Here is a 19,834-nt window from a genome sequence, read left to right as displayed (position 1 = left end):
TATATATATATATATATATATATATATATATATATATATATATATCCAAAATATATTTTTATCAGTTTTCCTATTTAAGAATGCAAAGTTATTAGAACTTGCTTCCAGAGATGTAGACCATCAAGTGCTTAGTGTCTATTTTGTCTTTGGTCCATGAAGATATTTATCTTTATTTTGAACCTGTCATTTTTATCTTTAATTTATGTTGTCTATTATTCTTTGTGTTTGAATTATGAAGAATACATATCATAATGTCATCTTTCTGTGTCATCTTCACCAGAATTCACATCTTTACCACTGTATCATTAATTTTTGGTTTGATTCTTGGTTAGAGTTTTATTAGATGTAAAGGTTCTTTTGATGATGGGACCCAACACAAGGACATTCAAATAGCTCTGAAAGGCAGAACACTTTGTTACTTACCGATTCAAATGAGACAAGGCTGCTAGGCAGGGCTATGCAGATGGTTATAGCAAGGGACAAGTTAACTAATAGCTGGAACTATAGGGAACATCACGTATATTAAGAGTTTGTTGGCTATATTGTGCAGGCTACCCACAGACTGGCTAATTTGACTAATTTCAAGTGCTATAAGGAAAGATGTCTGCTCCTATTTGTCTGATACCTAGCCCCAGGGCTGTTGAGGCTGGTGTATAGCAGCCCCAATTGTGAAAGTTGATTAGGGAAGTGGTTGAAATGTGGTCTTAATCAGCCACTTAAGAAGGAGAAATGTCAAAGACTGGGGTTGTGGCTCAGTGGTAGAGCACTTGCCTAGCATGTGTGAGGCACTGGGTTTGATCCTCAGCACCACATAAAAATAAATAAATAAAATAAAGGTAGTGTGTCCATCTACAACTAAAAAATATATATTTAAAAAAAGAAGGGGAAATGCCCTCATCCAAAAACTCAAAACTGGGTCAACACAGCATTTTTTAAAAATATTCTTTGGTTGTTAAAAATATTTTTTAAAAATATGTTTTATTCATTGATATGTAGTGCTGAGAATTGAACCCAGTGCCTCACAGATGCTAGGCAAGCGCTCTACCACTGAGCCATGACCCCAGCTCTGAGACAACATTTTTAAAATGTTTTTATTAGTGCATTATAGTTATACATAATGTTGGAGTTAAGACAGCATTTTTCTAAATCTATATTATCATTAGGCAAACTAGAGGTCCATATATCAGTTTGTCATTCCTGGATTTTTCTAAACTTTTAATGAAATAGTTGGAAGATCAATTATGTATGCAAGTTAATAAATAAAGATTTGAGATTATAAAATTAAAATTTGATAAATTGAGCTATGCCAAAATTTAAAATTTCTGGGCATCAAAGGACACAACAGAGTGAAAAATCAACCTACAAAATGGAAGAAAACATTTGCAAATCTGATAATGGGGTAATGTCCAGAATATGTAAAGAATTTTTGCAACTCAACAACGAAAAAGCAAAAAAAAAAAAAACAATTAAAAATGGACAAAGGAGTTTGATAGATATTTATCCAAAGATGTGCAATTGACCAACAAGTAATGAAAAGGTATTCAATATCATTAATCATTAGGGAAATGCAAATCAAACTTATAATGAGAAATCACCTAACATTAACATTGCTTGTATCAAAAAGGGAAAATAAACATTGGCAAGGATATGTCAAAATTGGAACTCTTGTGTACTGTTTGTAAACATTCAAAATGGTGAAGACAACTATGGAAAACAGTATGGTGGTTCCTAAAAAAAATAAAATTAGAATCACCATATGATCCAGCAAATTCACGTCTTAAAATGCTTCTATGGGTCCTAGCCACTTGTAGAATAGGTTCTAAATTTCCTAAAAATGCCTTATGACCCCTCCCCCTTTTTTTTCTAACCCCATCATTTCTCATTCCCTATTTCAGACACTAATAACCCTGATTAGTCATTAATTCCTTCACCCACTATGTAATTTTGCTTTACAAAGACTTTTATTATAATGTCCAAGGATATCCTTCATCTCTTTCCTATTCCTATTCTCACAGCCAATGCGTACTTGCACTATAACTAAGTAAACACACTATTTTCTTCCTGAATTCCTCATTTTAAATCATGGTATGTGTTTCTCCTAGGCATCCAGTAACACCATGTGCACATTTCTATTAGTATATTTATTGTTTTATGACTTATCTTTTATCTTCAGTGTTTATCAAAATAAATTATTATTGCCATTCAATGCTAGTTGGTTTCATAAATCTTACAAAGATTTTTTTAAAAATTGTAAAAAAAAAGGAAAGAAAGAGAGAAAGGAAGAATGGATGGATGAGGGAAGGAAAGGGAAGGAAGGAAAGAAGGGAGGAATTCTACTGTAGGATATATTTGACATTTGAATATATTTTCCCTCATAGTAAAGTTTCTTTTCATTCCTAGATTCCACCATTTTGGGGAGAATGAAAGAAATTTTAACAATGGATTGATATTTTCCTTTTTTGTCTCACACATATATCTCATGGCTGGATATGCCAGATATCCTCATTCATCAAACCAGATTGTCTGATATAAGACTTATATGTGATACTTCTCTCTCCATTGTCAAAAGTTTTATTCATAATGTTGATTTCTAAGATCAGGACTTTCCCAACTATTACTTTTATCTGGTCCTTTGATTGAAAAGAAGTAATGCTTTTTATGGCAGGTAGATTTGCTTCTTAAATTTATTGTCCAGCTATATTCCACTTTAACTTGCAAATTGAGCACTGTGCTTACAAAGAGATATTTTTCTAGTCTTCACAGCTCTAAAGCCAGGTCTTCTTTTATTCAGGAATTAATGCAGTGGTCCCCTGTGGCCAGAGAGAAGGAAAGTTTAATGCTCAGGGCTTCTGTTTCATGTCCTCAGCCTCCACCGTTACAAAATATGCAGTCACACAGTTTATTTATTGCCAACCACCGCCTTTATTTTTCTATCTTCATAGACTAGTGTAAATATAAATAAAATAGCAAATAAAAAATATGTAAAACAGCATGACAGAGATAATTTAAATGGAAAAAATGAAATAAGAAATTCTGAGTGTGGAAATGAGTCATAAATGTCGTTTCTATATTTTGAAGAATACAATTATACATTGTTTTGATACTAGATATAATATAAAATTATAAACCTACTTTAAATCCACAAAAGCAGTAAAGTTTAAACATCAAGGTTGACAGTCTCATTATATAGTACATTTGCCCATCCTCAAGACTGCTTCAGAGATATCCAAAGAAAATGTATTTCTATGATCCATGGAAATATCTAGTCTCCAGCCACATCTCTGGAGATCATATAGTCCAGAAGCAATTTATTTGAGAAATCTAAGAAATTGAGCTTCACTAACCAAAACAAAAACAAAATTAAAAATAAAAACAAAACAAAAAATGATTTTTGTATTTCTACTTTACCATTTTCATTAAACTTTTTACTCATGCCAGCTCTCACTTATCCATATTTAAAGCAATGTAAGATAATTCTGATAATTACAAATTCCCTAAGCATTGAAAAGACGTCTACATTAAAACTATGGTAGCAACCCTTGGAAAGAAGCTCATGAAGACGGTTTATGTTCAGTTTTGACTAGTTAACAGTTCCACAGTACAGTAAAATCCTCTTAATATAAGGAACATAATGGGCTATGAAAACTTCTTAAATTATGCAATAGTGAACTCTACCTTACTTAACGATCTTACTAAGCATCCAGTAGGGGTTTTTTTTATGTTTTTGTTAGCACATTACAGTAATACAAAATATTAAGGTTAATTTTGACATCCATGAAATATAATTTGCTCCACTTCAGTTCCAGATACTTGTTTCCCTCCTCTCACTTTTCCAACCCTTCCCCTATTTCCCTTCCTCTGTTCTACTGGTGTTTCTTCTTTTTATTTATAGCTCTTTAAAATCGGTGCTTTATAGATACAGATAAAGGTGGAATTCACTGTGTTAAGTCCTTATATGTACATACCATAATTGGGTCAATTTCATTCCACCATTCCTCCCTTTTCCTTTCTTTCCCTCCTCCCTCCCGGTGTATCACCTTCCTAATATACTGATCTCCCTTCCATTTTCATGGGATTTCCCCCCCACACAACAGTGTTTTTTGAAAACTGGGGGCAATTAGGAATTAATATAACTTTCTAATATTAAATGAAATGTTTCAAATTACACAGTGAAAGATTAGTTAGTATAATAATATTGTGATTTTATCCAAAACTTAAAATTAGCATATTATATAATTTATTTATTAAAAATAAAACATTACACCATCATTTTTGTTTTATAAAAATATAAACTCAACATACAATATGGTATGCTATGATAATGGAAACCTTATTTAATAAAGATATACTTTTCAAAATGAATATATTTGTGTGTGTGTGTATATATATATATATATATATATATATATATATATAATTGAAAAAATAATTGACCACCTAAAATAATTTGGGTGGGCATATTTTCTGAAGGACAGTTTGGTCTTTAATCAATTTTCATAACAGGCATTTCAGGAATAATCCTCTGATCGAATATTTTTTTAAAAATAGTGGGGGTTTTTTTTGAAAAACTTGAATGATTCCAAAACATTTACAGCCAAATAATATGGGATTATAAGATTTGATGCAGATTTGAACACCATGGTAATGCAATATACCCATTAGGAAGACAAAAGGGTAAAGTTAAGCATCATTCATTCTTTGTATCATCATTATTTTATGAAACCCTTATATAAATAAATCTTAGTTGGCAGAGGATGTAAAAGTGATGTTGTGAAATAATACATAGTACAGAAATTTTAAAAATCAGCTCCTATGAGTGTGAAAATAAATTACAAACAGATCAAGGTTGCTAAATATGTGAAGAATTTCAGCTGGGAAAATTGCAGTTCAAAATTAAGGGTAGAATTTGGTTTTAGTGCTATGAATCAAACTGTCATTTTCTATTTTCTTGGTTTCTGTTAATATTTGCTACCTATCCTTCTCAGAATAATAACACTCAGTCAATAAGTGTTTTTAGTTAATTAAATACAATATATAAATGATCTAACATATATTAGGTATTGATATATTTTAGTTTTACTATATTTGAACAGAATAATCCCATTTTACTTATTTTGTTTCATTTATATCCCTATTTTCATTATTAATTGTACCAATATATATTTTTTAATTTAGTAGTTTTTTTTTTCTTTCCACCATAAATGGAAATAGACAGCAACATTATTGGCCAGATAGTTTTTAATTGTTCTTTAAAACAAAACTTCCAAATCTGGTTCTTGGAAAAAAAATACAGCTGATATGGAATATTTAGATTATATCATTTTTAAAAATTTTATTAGTTATTTATGGACCTTTATTCATTTATTTGTTTATATGTGGTGCTGAGAATCGAACCCAGTGTCTCACTCATGCTAGGCAAGTGTGCTAACACTGAGCCACAACCCCAGCCCCTAGATCATATCATTTTATGTATAAAGTGTTTTGTTTTGAAGTATTGGAGGGATTTAGTTTCTCTTCATTGTGGAATGCAATCCATATAAAAGAGAGAAAGATCCATGCTCACAATTAATAAAATGTTCCACTTTGCTGTGAATTATTTTGAACATGTATATTATTTAAAGATCAAGGAGTGTATTTATATTTTCTTAATGAAAGAATTTACATAGCCAGACACCTGGTCTCTAAATTTAAATATATATATGGCTGGGAATGTAGCTCAGTGGTTAAGTACCCTGGGTTCAATCTTTGAACCAAATGAAGAAGAAGAAGAAGAAGGAGAAGGAGAAGGAGAAGAGAATTTACCCATCAGTTTCTGAACATGCAAACTTTTTATGATATGGTGTTGATACATATAAGATAATTATTATTTAATATTTACTCTTGGTCAGGCACTAGGCTATAGAAATGACAACAAAGAAAACAACTTTGAATAGTCATTTTCTCCTTAGATTCTCAGGCTACTGGGACAGGTCATTTTAAATAAATATGTATAACCAATGCTTTAAAATGCTGTTATCAGCAAATGAAACCGGACACTCATCTTGGTCCAGAGAAAAAGGCAAATTAGAACCCATACTGCTGATGTGAGGGAAGAGAAGCCCATGAGATTAAAATGAAAATATTATTTAGAGACCTTGTATGTATTTACAAATACACATGCATATATACATATAAATATACATATGTAAATATATTGTAAATATAAATATATTGCAAACATAATAACTATAAATATTAAAATATATCATAAACATTGTGTATATCTCACTGCAGATCTTATGGTATCAGCTCAAAGTAGCCTTTTTTTTTTTTTTTTGGTACCGGGGATTGAACTCAGGGACACTTAATCCCTGAGCCACACCCCCCAGCCCTATTTTGTATTTTATTTAGACACAGGGTCTCACTCAGTTGCTTAGTGCCTCAATAAATTGCTGAAGCTGTTTTGAACTCTTGATCCTCCTGCTTCAGCCTCCAGAGCCGCTGGGATTACAGTCCACAGCACCCGGCAGAAAGTAGTTTTTGACATTCAGAAGAGGAGATCAACTGCTTAATTATCATCCCAATTCATTGATTAAGAAGGAAATAGAGCCTGATGTCTTAAACCCATGATATATTTCATGATTTATATGAGTACTGAATATATATGTACATATTATGTTGTATATAATTTTAATATTTTTTTTAGCTATCCTGCTCAGTTTGTTGCCTCCCCTGGATACTGCAGTAGGTACACGAGGGATCATTTAAAGTAATAAATTACAGAAGAGATAACCTCTCCACACTGCATCAACTCTTCCACACACATAAAATATTGCTGTATCTATGATATATTCTACTCGCATTGTGTTTGTATGGGAGTCTCTAGATTAGTATTAGTATTATTATTATTAGTCTCTAGATTAGTATTATTAAAGCAGCTATAGAACTGTTGCAGTGTAGTACACTCTAGCTGCATGTGACTATCAAGTACTTGATATCTGCTAGGGAGAACAAGGAACTGGAATTTTTAAATTATTCACTAATAATTTTGATGCAAATGGTAATTATCACAGGTGAATAGTGACTACTAGAGAGTGCACTAGATTGGATCAGTCAAAAATCAATCTTATTGCCAATGGAGCAGAGCTTGCTAGGTGGTTCATTACACATTACACATTTTATTATATTAGCTTTTCAGAAAATGGGCTCCAGGCCTACCAAATGAGAATTTCCAATATCAGCATTATTGATATTTTGGATCAGACAATTCTTTGGTATGTGTGTAGGGGAGGTGTTCTGTGTATTATTCCTACCCTTTATTTGTCTCTTGGATGACAGAAACATCAATATCCCCAACTTAGGGCAACACAATATCTTCAGATATTATCAAATGTCACCTGGGATTTAAGGAGCATCCATTAGAGAACCACCATTAAGTGTAATTATTCCTGTTGAAATTCTGACCTTTCTTTGGGAAAACTGTCTTTAAGAATACCTGGCTTATTTAAGGAGGTTCATTGACATGTCCTGTGGACTGAATGTCTCAATATATGTATGGAATATCTGAAGTTATGACTATGTAGTCAGAGGTGGAGAGACAACAATGCAGGAAAAAAAGAAGTGGAGAACTAATTCCATTACAAACTCAATAAAAGATTGAATTTTAAATCAGATACTTTTGAGTCTTTGCACTTTTGACTTTGCAATGTGACTTGCTCTGTGTTTACTTGGAATTACTGTCCATTTGAAGAGTTTCTAATTTTATATTATTTGGGCATATTTAATTTAACAAGTATTTAAATAGCATTCTTAAATCTCACCCCTGTGTGATAAGAATAGAAATAAAAATCTGTTCTAAATCTGTTCAGGGTCAGAGTCACATTTATAACCTCAAATGAAAGCAAATTGACACAGTACACGTGAAGAAGGAATGGGTCTAGTCACAGGCAGTGAGGGTGAAGAAGGTATTTTCTATAGGTGTAGTCCTAAATACAAAAATTCTAGAACCAACAGTTATATACAGTCTTAGAAAGAGGAGTCTCTGGACTCAGATTATGTAGATTCAAGTCTAGCCAGGCATATTCAAGCTGTGTGACCTTTGGAAATTATGTTCTTCATAATTTCTTCATAATATTCTTCATGTCCTTCAGCCTGATTTTCTCATATTAATTGTATAAAGGAAAACTCTATATAGGTCCTTCATCTTTGATTTAGCATTGAGAATAAACTAAAATGCTATGAGTATTTGTAGCATTATAAACACAACTAGATAATCATCTCTTTATGAGCTCATCATGTAATCTGGGCTGCAATAACTTATAGTTATATTCATAATGAAGGCCTACAACAATGTAATAACTACTGGTGATTTTTTTTCAGAGTACATAATATATATTAATTTTTAGTAAAATATTTCTCATTTATCTGAAAAGCTTGACATCAGTCTACCAAATTAAAGTTGATTGTATAGACTATAATTTGTCATTGGGTTAATGTCCTCTTTATTTTCTAAGCTGAAATATTAATATCTTTGGTGGTTTTAATACAAAATTTTAAGCTTTTTTTGAAACAAATCTACATGTGTTTACTAATAAATTAAGAGCACATGTCATTCTATTTATTCCTACTGAGTGTAGAAAGATGCCTCCATGATTTGTTGGGGATCATCTTAGATATAGAGCTATATATGATAATAAGGAAGATATAATTCAATTCAGCAATTACCAAATGCCTTTTATTTTCAGGTGGTTATTAAGGAAATATGCCAGCATTGTATTTAAAAAATTGTCAGTTCTTGATATAACACTTCTAAATATGTTTTAGATTTCAAATTATTTGTTTCTCTCTATCCCAAAGAAAATATGAGATAGGAAAATATCCATAATAAAAGGCAAAAGAGATTTTGACTGTATGGTATGTTGAGGAATATCACTTTAAAATTGTGCTGTGATGTTTTAAAATCGAAACATAGAATACAGAGTTTTACAAGGTAGGTAGGGATTATGAAAATATGATGAGCTCAAATAAAATCAGTTTTTATATTTTGAGGGAGTTCTCTAGGAATTGTGCATTATAGACCAAACTGTGAAAGTATGATATTTAAAATAAAATGCATGTCAATAAAATATATCTTGACTATATAAAAGACTAATATTAAGAAAACTTGGGAAAATTGTTATATAAGTTCCATTTCAAAAATAGCTCTAAATTTTTTAGTTGATGATGTTGTAAACATATGTAAGGTGAATGCTTTGGTTTAAATGTTTGTGTCCCCTGCCCAAATCCATGTTGAGGTGTAATCCCCAGTGCAACAATATAAACAGGTAGAGATGATTAGGCCATCAGAACTCAGTCCTTGTAGATGGGATTGTTGCCCTTCTATAAAAACTTAACAAGGAACAAATCCATCCCTTTTATTCCTTTGTTCCTTCTGCCATGTGAAGACAGTGTTCTTCCCCACCAGAGGACACAGTAATAGGCTTCATCTTGGAAGTACAGAGTGAAATCTCACAGGACACCAAATCTGCCAGAGAATGGATGGATATTGAATGGATGGATATTTTCAGATTCCAGAACTACAAGAAATACTTTCTATGATTTGCAAATTACCCAGTCTATAGTATTTAGTTATAGCAACATAAGGAAACTAAGCCAGTAAGGATCTCCATGAATAAGTTTTTTGAAATGATTGAAGAAAAACTGAGCAAAAGAGCTTGGCCTAATTACTATCTCTATTTGTTTATATTAAAAAGGTTTGATTGCCTTGATTAAGTGCACTACTATGATACACAGATGGTCTGTTAATAAACAATGTCAGAAAATGAAGTATTTCCAACAGAATTAATATTTTATAATGTTCCATGAATTCAGAAATATTAATATATAAATATTTTTACAATAAGAAAATTCCAACCCAATAAAGTACATGGATGATGGAATAGAATCCCCAAATTCTGGATTAAGAATTAATTTATTTTAATGCTCTTGGAAGACACTACCTATTTGGATAAATCAATGTTGGGGTGAGACTCAGGGAGTTATAAAGTATATAGAGAACACAGAAAATAGTTCTAAGGTATAAAGTTATTTGAATTACTGCAGTTTTATAGAAGAGCTTTTTAAAATTTTTATTTGTTCTTTTTAGATATACATGACAGTAGAGTATATTTTGACATATTATACAAACATGGGTTATGTCTTATTCTAATTAGGATCCCAGTACAGGATGTGGAGATTGATTGTGGTGTATTCATATATGTACATAAGAAAGTTTTATCAAATACATTCCACTGTTTTTCCTATTCCTATCCTGCTCCCTTTCCTTCATTCCCCTTTGTCTAATCCACTGAACTTTTATTCTTCTCCTCCCCCACACCCTTTCTGTGTGTTAGCATCCATGTATCAGAGAGAACATTCAACCTTTTTTTTTTTTTTGAATTGGCTTATTTCACTTAGCATGATAGTCTCCAGATCCATCCATTTACTGGAAAATGTCATAGTCATTGTTTTTTTATGGCTGAGTAATATTCTGTTCTCTATATATACCACGTTTTCTTTATTCATTCATCTGTTAAGGGCACCTAGGTTGGTTCCATAGCTTAGCTATTGTGACTTAAGCTGCTATAAACAGTGATGTGGCTGTGTCACTGTAGTATGCTAAGTTTAATTCCTTTGGATATACACTGAAGAGTAGCATAACTGGGCCAAATGGTGATTTCATTCCTAGTTTTTGAGGAATCTCCATACTGCTTTCGAGAGTGGTTACACCAATTTGCAGTTCCACCAGCAACATATCAGTATATCCTTTTCCTCACATTTATTGTTGCTTGTATTCTTGATTGAAAGTGTTCCTAGTCCCCTGGGGGGGTGTGTAGAGATGCAGAATCAACACACAGACTCTGGGAGCTGGTGAGAGAACTGGCTGGAGACCCGCCTCAGGTCATCGTCCAGTAGCTCAGTTTATTTTTGGAATGCACACAACAGTTATAGGGTTTGAGTGGGGCATGCCTGTCAATTATACATAAGCAAGACAATATCCATAAGCCAATCATCTTCTGCCTAATGTAACCACACTGTGAGGAAACTCTAAATATTACTGTCCTGGCAGAAAGCAATCTAGAAGGGTCTTTAGCCCTTACTGAGTCAGGGGTTTCATGCCCTGAAGCCCCTGACTCTCAGTTTCTTGGCTGGGCAGTTTGGCAATGCTAACCACAAGTGCTGAGGATGTGGTTTCACCCCATCCTGCAGGCACTCCTGTCAGGCCTGAAGGAAGGTGGATATTTCAAGCACTTCCAACCTGCTAGTAGCTGCTAGCTGTGACTGAAACTTATTCCAACACTTGATCATTGACATTCTGACTGGAGTGAGATGAAATCTCAGTGTAGTTTTAATTTTCATAGAAGATCTTTTATTATAACGATAAGAAGACTCTTTAAAGATGGAAGGGTGGGGGTGGGGAGTCAATCATTTGGGAGTTTGTGCTTTGCAGTGAATAGAAGCCCAAAACAAATCCACACATTGTAACCGAACAAATGAAAGAAAATTTTTCCCCTGGTGTGGTTGGAGGAGTAATTTAGGATAAATAACTAACTGACTTCTAGTCAGAGCCATAGAAATAATTCATATATGTTGCTTTATTTAAAATTTATGAAGCACGTGTGACCTCCTTGAACTTGGAATCAAATCAAATGCTACAAACTCAAATGTTTATGTCAACAAAAACCTTACTTCTGCTTCTTGAGTTCTTCTCATAATACAGAGTCCAGATCTCCAAGTCTTTCACCCATTTTTTAATGACACATATGTGGGTGTGCTTGCTGACCTTTTGTGTCAGCAGATCTTATCTAAAATCAACATAAATTAGCACTGAATTTCTAATAATGTTTGAACTCCAATGGGATGTTACAAGTGTTTCAACCCTTTCCTCCCATGTTTCTCATTAGCTCTTAGGCAAATTTATTCATCTCATTCCCAATAAACAAGATCAATACCAAAAGCTATTGAAAGGAGCCTTCTGTGCTTGGCTGACTATAATGTAGATATATATGTCTCCCAAGTTTACAAATGACTCGTTTTGCATATTTGAAAAATTAATAATTGACATGTAAGAAGAAGAAGTAGAAAGCGAGGGCAAAAAGAGAGAGAGATGGAAAAAGAAAGAAGAAGAGCATGAGGAATTCCAAGATGATTTTTTTTTTTAGTATATAAACTGTTTATTAACAGAAAAGGCCTACAGACTCGTTTCTTTTTGGACACATCCACAGTATAGCCACAGTGCCCAGTGTTCTTGGTATGCTGGCCTCAGACATGAAGTCCCAGAAGTGGCACAGCCCACTCTGGGCCCTAATCTTCTAGTTTATCTAGGTCTTCCCCAAGCTTGTTGTCTAGACCCCTGGCTGGAACCTGGCTGTATTTTTCATCCTTTACATTCTTACATCTTTTCAAGAACCAGTCTGGGATCTTGTAGTCTCATGGATTCTGCATAATTATGATTACATGTTCAACTTCATTCTCAGTGAGTTCTCCAGCCCCTTGGTACGGACAATATCTGCTTTCCTCAACACCATATGAGCATATCTTTTCCCCACACCCTTAATGGCAATGACGGCAAAGGCTCTTTTCTGCCACCCATTGAAATTTGTGTTGAGTACTTGCAAAAAGTGCTGGAACTTCTCAGGAATCACTCTAGATATGGCAGCAGCAGGTTGGTAGCCTGCAGGCCTCCTGTGGAATAGAATAGATTAATTATTTTACAGAAGGATTTCAGGTCTTTCTTAAAAATGTTTAAACTTAATGTACCCATGAAGGTTGGATCAAATCCTGTTTCCAATATTCGTAAGGACACATATGCTGCTATTCAGTGAAGACAATTATTATGATGCAGGTCATTGTGTACTGTGTCATTTTAGTAACAATAGGAACTATGTGTAGTGAACTGAGGGCTGTAGTGCATGCCTGGAATCCCAGTGGTTTGGGAAATTGAGGCAGGAAGATCACAAGTTCAAGGCCAGCCTCAGCAACTTAATGAGACCATGTCTTAAAAATATATGTGTGTGTATATGTTCCACATATGTGTGTGTGTATATATAGAACTGAGAATGTGACTCAGTGGTAAAGTGCCATAGGTTCAATCCTCAGAACAATGACAAATAAATAAATAAAGATATATAGTGAACTCATCTCAAAATCATTTTATTTCTGTATTTCTAAAAATATACTAGTTTTTGTTTAAAAAGATGGTTTAAAAATAGATGACATATGGTGTAAAAGACAGAGATAAAACAAATGAAATTTTTTTCTGTAATAATAAAATACTCAGAACCATATCCTATTTACAACAGGAATGAGATGCTATATGGAAATTCAGAAAACAGAAAAATAATGTAGGAGAACTTGTATCAGCAGCAATCAGATAAAATCCATTCTGCATTTCTAGTAAAGAAGATTTAGAGGCCTATACACAAGTTAGAATTTTTTTAGCAAAGGTGAGGGTAAGAAGGATCAAAATCTACAATTATTTTCATAGGAGTAGAAATTGCAGGGACACAGTCAATTACAACACACTCAATTGACTGATTTTCAAGAGAGCACTTGGTCAACTGATTTGGGGACTTAATGACATCTGTAACATCTGTTCACAGCAATATGTAAATTAGTGTTTGATTGAGTAACTGGGAGGTATATATACTCCAGGGAATGAGAAACTTGAGGAGACTTCTTAATATTCTCCCTGTCATAATGCCTACAGGCCATAGGTTAATATTTGTCTCCTTGGGGAACTCTTACAAATTTTCCCAAGGACACATGTGGAAACATGTTTATTAGAGCATTGTCTGTAAGGAACTAGTCAGAAACAATTTAATGTAAATGTCTATTAATAGATTAATGGATATAAAAGGTATTATTTTTATATAATGTGAAACAGTGGGCTGGGGTTATAGTTTAGTGGCAGGGCATTTCCCTAGCATGTGCAAGACCCTGAGTTCAATACTTCATACCAAAATAAAAAAGGTTAAAAAATATGAAATATGTAATTAAGCCATATGTATCAAAATAGATGAATCTCAAATATATAATGTTGAAAAAATGCCAGTTTTAGCAGAATCCATAAAGTTTTATATCATATTTAAAACATAGTATCTGCAATACTTCTCTTAAGGGTATCAAAGCAAATAACACCTATAATATAAATAACTTTTTTAAAAAAGCAATAGGATGTAGACAGGAACTTCACAGAATGTGAAATTTTAATTTAATATAAAATAAGCATTTTTATTAAAAATTTGGAAAGTGCACATTATTCAACTAGATACTACTTCATATCCTTCTGAAGTTCTGGCAACAACTAAAAAGTGTGAAAAGCCTCATATAGGTTAAAATCATTCATAGAATGTCAATAAATATGCATATCGATGTAATTATTTTGTCCATTGAGGTACTTTTTGGCAATGACTGGTTATTGAAAATGTCATAATCTGAGTACTTAGAGGGATTCCTTCTGTCATGAAAAGGAGTTGTACATGATTATATTCATTGCCGATTTCTCAGGCATGGTGGCACATACCTGTAATCCTAGCAGCTTGGGAGGCCAAGGAAGGAGGATTGAAAGTTCAAAGACAGCCTCAGTAACTTAGTGAGGCCCTAAGCAACTTCATGAGACTCTGTCTGTAAATAAAATTAAGAAAAGTTGGGGATTTTTAAGCTTTTTTATTTTGATATGAAGTATTGAACTCAGGGCCTTGCACATGCTAGGGAAGTGCTCTGCCACCAAACTACAAAAAAAAAAAAAATTGAAACTACCTAAATGTCAATAATAAGAGAAGAAATTAACAAATAGGGGGTCAGTATGCATACATTGAATATTATATCTCTGTTTATCTAGTAGTCATAGCTGATTGAATGGAAGAGTATTTTGTGTGTTTCTTAATGTCCATGATTCCACTGATAGGTATTTGGAGACTTTTTAGTGTACTATGCTTGCCCACGTGTGTGACTGTTAAAATAAATGTGTATATTCCTTTTAAAGAAACTTTATGTAAGAATTATGAAATGTGTTACAATTTTGAGGCTTAGCAATAATTAGCTAAGTGGGTGCTACTATAGCTATTATGTAACATGGCAAGAACAGAGTGATCAGTAACCTGGATTTTGAAGTGATTCAGATAAGGCAGAGAGGAATGATGATCATTATCTCCACAAAATATTTATAATATCTTACGAATACTGATGACACAAACCAGAAAAGTCCTAAATAAATCCAGAAATATACTGTGTAAATGCATTGGAAATCTTAAAATAGTGAAGATATCAGTTCCTCCCAAATTGGTCTATAGATCTGTAGGTTTGCCTTAACTACTTTGAAAATTTCTGCAGTTTTTGGTAGACATAGAAAAAGCTTATTCTAAAATTTATATGGCATGGCACAAGCCTGTAATAGCTAAAACAATCTTACAAAAGAATAAAGTGGGAAAAATATTTTTACCCAATATTAAGGTTTACTACATAACTATGATAATAATGACAATGTAGTGTTGGTGGAGGAACAGAATGAAGACCCAGAGGCAGACCTTCACAATGTGCCCTACTAATTTTTGACAAAGGTGCAAAACTAATTCAATGGAAAAAGTATAACCTTTTCAGCACACACTGCCATAGCAATTGGACATGCCATGTTTAAAAAAAAATCAACTGGACATCCCTACATTAAAGAAAAAAAAAATCTTGACCTAAACTTCACTTCTTATTTAAGAATTAACTTAAATGTTAAAGGTAAATTTTTAAAACTTTTGAAATAACATACAGGAAAATCTTTGGGTGCTGGGTTATGTGAAAAGTTCTTAGACCTTCGACCAAAAGTATGATCCTTAAGAGGAAATATTGATAAATTGGACCTCATAAAAATAAAAACTTTGCTCTGCAAAAGATCCTGTTAAGAGGATGAAAAGCTATCCAACAAGGAACTAGTATATATAACATATAAACTCACAAAGTTCAACAGTAAAAAAAATAAATGATTCTTGTAAAACTAATTATGCACTCATGGGAATTTATCTCATACAAATAAAAATTCATGTTCACATCCAAAGTTTTACACTAATAGACTGCTCGTAGTGGCTTTATTTTATTAGTCCAAATTGGAAACAACAAAATATCCCTCAAGGGATGAATGGCTAAACAAACTATGGTACAATTCCTACCATGGCATTTTAGTATAAATAACTTTCTTGATATAAGATGTTAGAGAATTGGCAACCAGACTAATAATTTTCAGGGGCCAGGAATGAGGCATACTTGGTATAAAGGTAATACAAAGGATCCCGATGGTGATGGAACAATATATCTTCACTGAGTTAATACTGATATCTTGTTTGACAGATATATAGTACTAACATTTTACAAGATGTCATCATTGGGGAAACATGATAAAGTATATACCAGGTCTCTCTGTATTGTTTGTTATACATGCATGTGAATATATAATTATCTCAAAACAAAATTTTAATTAAAATTCAGTATAATTAATGATTAAAATTCTAGGTTCTAGAAACAGACTACCTGGTATCAAATTCTTATTCTACAAATTCAGGGTTTTTTGCTAGAAGAGTAGATTTTAGGTACTCTTGCCACAAAAAATATATAGGATGATGGCTATATTAATTTTTATGACTGTAGTGACCATTTCACTAACTATATGTATATGAAAATATCATGTTATACCCATTAAGTATATACAATGACTTTTTTTAAAAGACCACAAGAGGCTGGGGTTGTGGCTCAGTGGTAGAGCGCTTGCCTAGCATGTGTGAGGTACTGGGTTCAATTCTCAGCACCGCATATAAATAAATAAAGGTTCATCAACAACTAATAAAATATTTTTTTAAAAAAATATAAGTAGTAAAAAAAAGTTAGGAGCTGGGGTTGTGGCGCAGCAGTAGAGCACTCACCTAGCACATGTGAGGCCCTGGGTTCGATCCTTAGCACCACATAAAAATAAATACATAAAATAAAGGTATTGTATCCAACTACAACTAAAAACTAAATATTAAAAAAGTCAGAGTTATAAATGTGATGGTTTATCCATACAGTCTTGCAAATTATATTTGTTACATTCATTTACTTATATTTTACAATGTTTCTTTTAAAAATGTAAATTGTTTACTTAGCAAGCAAAATAACTCATTTGCCTTATATTATTTTGATCTACAAATATTTCCATATCCAAGTCTGCCTATATTCTTCTCATTCTCTCAACTTCTGCTATTCAGAAAACCTCTAGGTCTGTCTCTTGCATTCACAGATTTGCAAACTACAAGTAAAATAAATCATGGAACCAATTTAAAACCAATGTGAAGCTTTGTTCTTCCACATAGAGTAGTGGGGGAAATGGATGCCTAAGAATTTTATTATGATATGGTAAATGTTATGATAGAAGAATGCAAATCCTCATATAGGTTAACAACAGAAGGATATTTAATCTGAACTCCAAGAGTAATGGAAGTCTATCTGGAGGAAATGGCTCCTGATTTAGGTCTCAAAATTCAACAATGAAAGAGTAAGGAAAAGACAGGTTTTCTACGAAAAGGAAACTTAGGACAAATGATAAAGAGATATGAAGTTGCTTGATATCGAGGTCCAAAAGCAGTCCAATTATTCAATTGCACAAAATGAGTGGTGAGCAGTAGTAAGAAATAAAACTGGAAAGAAGAAATAATGAAAAGGTTTCAGTTTACCTAAAACATTTTACATCATGGTAAGACAAGTATTATATTTTGTTGAAGAAAAAGAATAATTAAAAGTTTTTTAAGTATATGAGGCATAGGTAATTTTAATTTCATATAAACCACTTTGCCAGTAGGGTTGGGGGAATGGATTTGAAAAACATCACAATAAAAAAGAGATCATTTTGAGGGTCGCTGAAATAATAACGCAAGCTAGAGTTGAGAAGGACTTACATAGAACAACGGCATTTGAAAATGAAAGGGTAGATTCCAGAAATGTTTGAGCAATAAAATTGGCAGAATATGGTGATTCACAGGAAGTAAGAGAAACAGAGTAGTTGTATTTGTTATGATAGTAAATTACCTCTGCAGCTGCAAACAACAATAAATATTTATTATCTCACACAGTTTCCGTGGGTTTGGATTCTGGGGCAGCTTACCTGGATGGTTCTGGCTTAGGTATTCTTATATGTTAATGTCAGCTAGTGCTGCATGTTAGCTGGCCTGATAATGGTTGGTGGATCTGCTATCTCGGTAACTCACTCACATGGAGGCTGGCAAGAGACCTAAGTTCCTTGTTGGCTGTGGCAGGAGAAATAATGTCCTTACCAATGAACATTTTTATAAGGTTGCTTGAATGTCTCCATGATATGGCATCTGGCTTTCCCTACAACCAGTAATTCAAGAAGAAGGACAGATAGAAAGCTGTAACCCTCTTTATGATTTAGCCTTCAAGTCAATCAGGCATTTATAAAATACCTTATAGAAGTAGGAGTTGACCACACACAGGCATGAATAACATGAAAAAAAATATCATTACAGACACAGCCGTCAATAAAGTACACAGTTTCTTGGGTGTTTAGGTGGATTACAATGAGAACTACATGATAATCAATAGAAAATGGGCAGGATTATTGTAGTTTATTTGTTTGGTGTATCTATGCTTCTTGAAAGTGGAAGGTGTCAAGTTAAATTTTGGAACTATATGACAAATTCCTATATGACAACTATATGACAAGTTCCTAAATGGAGAAATAGATATTTTGGAATCATCAGCTTTTATATGGCACTTAAAAACTTAAGATTAGGGCTGGGGTTGTAGCTCAGTGGTAGAGCACTCACCTAGCACATGGGAGGCACTGGGTTCAATCCTCAGCACCACATAAAAATAAATAAATAAATTAAAAAGGTATCATGTCCATCTACAACTAAAACAAGGAAATATTTTTTAAAAAATCTTAAGATTAGTCAAATTGTCCAATTAGAGCTTTAAAAATGAAATGAGAGAAAACATTGTTTTAAAAGGTTCAGCATGAAAAAAATTAAATGACCAGAGAAGAAGAAATAATGAAGATTGGAATGGTAAAAATAAAGGAAGTGAATAGTTTAAGAAAAATAGCAGTTAGCAAAGTCAAAGAATGAAGAAATATCAAGAAAACTAAAAATGAGGATTGGATTTGGCAATATTTATGCCACTAAATGATGTTGCCAGAGCAGTTTCAAGTGTGGTAATATTAAGACAGAAAAAAGATAAGTTTTTGTTGTTGTTGTTGTTTGTTTAAAAATTTTATTAGTTTTTGGTGGACCTTTTTTTATTCATTTTATTTACATGTGGTCCTAAGAATTGAACCCAGTGCCTCACAGATGCCAGGCAAGCGCTCTACCAATGAGCCCCAGCCCCAGCCCCAGCCCCAGATTACAGAGTTTTAAGTACAGGAAAATTAAATAAAAATAATTGTAAATATGTATTAGTTGTGTTCTTGTCTGAAAAGAGAAACTCTTCAGAATACTTAAGAAATAGGGAATATAGGGGGCTGGGGTTGTAGCTCAGTGGTAGAGTGCTTGCCTAGCACGTGTGATGCACTGGGTTCAATCCCCAACACCACATAACACTAAATAAACAAAATTAAGGTATTATGTCCATCTACACCATCTGCTATGGTTTGGATTTCCCCCTAAAACACCCATGCAGTTGTGTTCAGAGATGGGGCCTTTGGGAGGTGGTGGATCATGAGGGGGTCTGACTTCATAAATGGACTTATGAATTCACAGCTTAATGTGCTATTGGAAAGCAGTGGAAACTTCAGGAGGTGGGGCCGAGTTAGAGAAAGTAGGTCATTGGGAACATTCCCTTGAAG

General features: G+C 33.2%; 1 pseudogene; it reads right to left on the bottom strand.

The window, feature by feature from the left end:
- The window catches only part of LOC107144165, a 135,042-nt pseudogene that overhangs the window by 93,177 nt on the left and 22,031 nt on the right, over positions 1-19,834 (bottom strand).

Source organism: Marmota marmota, unplaced genomic scaffold, assembly GCF_001458135.2.
Source record: "Marmota marmota marmota unplaced genomic scaffold, marMar, whole genome shotgun sequence".
NCBI classification, from domain to species: Eukaryota; Metazoa; Chordata; class Mammalia; order Rodentia; family Sciuridae; genus Marmota; species Marmota marmota.
Note: the sequence above shows the minus strand (reverse complement) of the source record. Positions and strands in the feature narration are given on the sequence as shown.